The sequence below is a fragment of the Macaca mulatta genome, chromosome 10, assembly GCF_049350105.2.
Source record: "Macaca mulatta isolate MMU2019108-1 chromosome 10, T2T-MMU8v2.0, whole genome shotgun sequence".
NCBI lineage: Eukaryota > Metazoa > Chordata > Mammalia > Primates > Cercopithecidae > Macaca > Macaca mulatta.
In genome coordinates, this window is record NC_133415.1 from 56,891,427 (window position 1) to 56,894,442 (window position 3,016).

General features: G+C 57.0%; 1 pseudogene; it reads left to right on the forward strand.

Moving 5' to 3' along the window:
* Positions 1-369: 369 nt before the first annotated feature.
* Positions 370-2,783, forward strand: LOC144331495 (uncharacterized; annotated as a pseudogene).
* The last annotated feature ends 233 nt before the right edge of the window (positions 2,784-3,016 follow it).

Sequence of the window (3,016 nt, forward strand, 5' to 3'; positions counted from 1 at the left end):
AGGGAGAGGACTGGGAGTTCTCTGGTCACAAGCATTGTGCCTTTGTTTTCAGGAAGACTTTTGGAGTCCCCCAGCATTGGAGGAACATTGCCTTACTGCGGACTCAAGCACAGTCTCTTACCTGGTAAGAAAAATGGAGCTGCATGCAGCTGCTGAAAACTTTAACCGGAAACCCAAAGATGTTGGCACAAAGAAAGGAGGGCTGAAGAAAAGTGACCATGAAAGCACATTGAGCTCTTAATCTGACCCATTTCTTCTGGGCCAGACCTGGAGCCAGGAATGTGGTGATGAATGAGGCCTGAGCTGAGATCGTGAGGATGAGAGGGAGTCCACCCTGTGGGGATCTGGGATGATGAAAAGGCTCCGCAGATGGGGGACCCACTGGCAAGAAGTTCTGCTGAGTGGAAAAGGGCTTGGAGTAACTGAGGTCAGCTGGATTCCTTAAACACTGCTCAGAGCCCTTGAAGCCATCTAAGGGCACACTTCTCAGGCCTGCTCCAAGCCACGCTCAACTGGGAATCTTTTAAGGACAGCTGCTCTGTTAGGCTTGCCTGAGATGGTGTAGTTTTCCCCCGCCGCGGTAGTGGCACAGACAGTAAGTGTTCAGGAGCCGGGCCTCACAATGCCCTGGACTAGGGCAAAGGAGGACCCCGTCCTCTCCCAGCCCTAGGCTAAAACACGGGAGGACCCCGACCGGTGACTCCATGGACCCCTGCAATGCCAAGAGCTAGGTTATGCTGCTGAAGGACCTCTCGGCCCTGGACTAAGGCACCGGAGGATCCCGGCCCTGCAGCGCCCGGCGGTGTCCTGGACTGTGCCACTGCAGAACCCCCGCCCCTCCACACCCTGGACTCTGGCTCTGGATAACTCCGGCCCTGGCTCGCCCTGAACTACTCCTGCCCCTCAGCGCGCTGGACTGTGTTTCCAGAGGACCTGGTCCTGTGGCAACTTGGGCTACCTCGTGGACTCCAGGACCCCAGTCCTGCCGGGCCCTAGACCAAGACCCAGGAGGACCCGACACCCCCTGTACTAGGGCACCAGAGGACCCATACCTTGCAGTGCCCTGGATTACAGCTCGGAAGGACCCCCAATTCGCTCAGCACTGGACTCCAGCACAGAGGGATCCCCGCCACGGAGATATGGACCACTCCTGCCCCACCGCACCCTGGACTACCGCACGCCAAGACCCTCCCTGAACGCCTCCTACACTCTGGCATGGGAAATCCGGCCTCGCAGAGCCCTGGACTCTGGCATTGGTGGACTCCCACTCGGCTACGTCCTGGACTCCTGCACCAGAGGACTCCTGTCCCCCCGCACCCTGGACACCTACACTAGAAAACCCTGTCCCGTCTCCCCCTAGACTATGGCAGGGGAGGACCCTGCAAACCGACTCCGGCACAGTAACACCGCTTCCCCGTCATGGGCTGTATTCCAGCACTGGAGGACCCCCTGCCAGGGCGCTCTCTGGACTACCCCTGCTCCACTGCGTCCTGCCCTACAGCACAGCAGGACAGCCGTCCCCCGGCGCACTGGACTGAGGCACAGCAGGACTGGGGCCTCGTGTGTGGCGAACTATAGGACGAGGTGACCCCCGCCCCTCCGCACCTCGGACTATGGCACAGGAGGACCGCCACTCGCGCATGCCCTGCACCACCTCAGGACAGGTCCCCCACTCCGCCACGCCCGGAATACAGCACTGGAGGACCCCAATCCCGTTGCTCCACGGACTCCACCACCGAAGACCGTCGCCCCCCTGCGCCCTGGACAAAGGCACGGGAGGACCCAGCCTCACCGCCCCGAGGGCTATCGCATAGGAAAACCCCCAGCCCCACCGTGCCAGAGACTCTGACAAGAGAGGACTCCTGCCCCCTGCTCCCCCGACTACAGCAAGGCAGGAACCACACTCCTCGGAGGTCCTCACTGTGGCAACTGTGGACCCCCGCCCTGGTATGCCCTGAACTAAGTCAGGCAATGACCCCGACCCCACCATGCCGTAAACTCCAGTATTGGAAGACCATTGCATTACTGTGGACTCAAGCACTGGACTATCTCAGGGCAGGATCCCTGTCCCACCAAGCCCTACTCTATGGCACGAGAGTACCCAGCCTCACTGCGCTCTGGACTCCAGCACCCCAGGACTCCTACACGGAGGACTCCCGCTCCTTCACAGTCCCGTCCTGGACTCCTGCACAAGAGAACCCCCACCCGACTGCACCCTGGATATAGCAAGGCAGGAATTCCGCCCTGTGGCGCTCTGCACTGTGGCACCTGAGGATCCACAGTCCAGTGCGCCCTGGACTACTGCGCCACAGGACTCCTGTTCCGCCGCACCCTGGACTATGGCATCAGAGAACCCAGCTCCCCGCGCCCGGGACAAGGGCACCGGAGGACCCAGCACCCGGCGTCCTGGACTAAGGCACAGTAGGACTCCGGCCACATTGTGTACTCCTGCACAGGAAGACCCTTGCAGGGCAGCGCACTGGACTGAGCTACTGAAGGAGCCCCACCCCTGCCTCACCCTGGACTAAGGCACTGGAGAACTCTTCCTCCACAGAGTCACGGACTCTTGCAGGAGAGAACTTCCACCCAGCCTGCCCTGGACTGTGGCCCAGTAGGGCTCACACCACGTCATGGACTCCTGTACTGGGGGAAGAGTAGTGATAAATGTCCAGGTTTACAAGTTGAAAAGTAGCAATCGATGTGTTACAATGAATGGATTTGATGTAAAATTACAAATGCTGAAAACATTATGTGTAATTGCCTAGCCAGAACAATTACACAAGACAAAGAAATAAAATAAATGCATATAGGGAAGGAAGAGGCAAGATTCTTTCTGTTTTCTGAAAATATAATCTTAAGATAGAGAACATCTTAAAGACTCCACCAAAATAAATGGTTAAAGCCGATAAAGAAATTCAATGAAGTTAATAGTTACAAAATCAATATACAAATACCATTATTGTTTCTATACAATAATGACAAACTATTACCTGAAAAATAAATTGATAAGGCAATT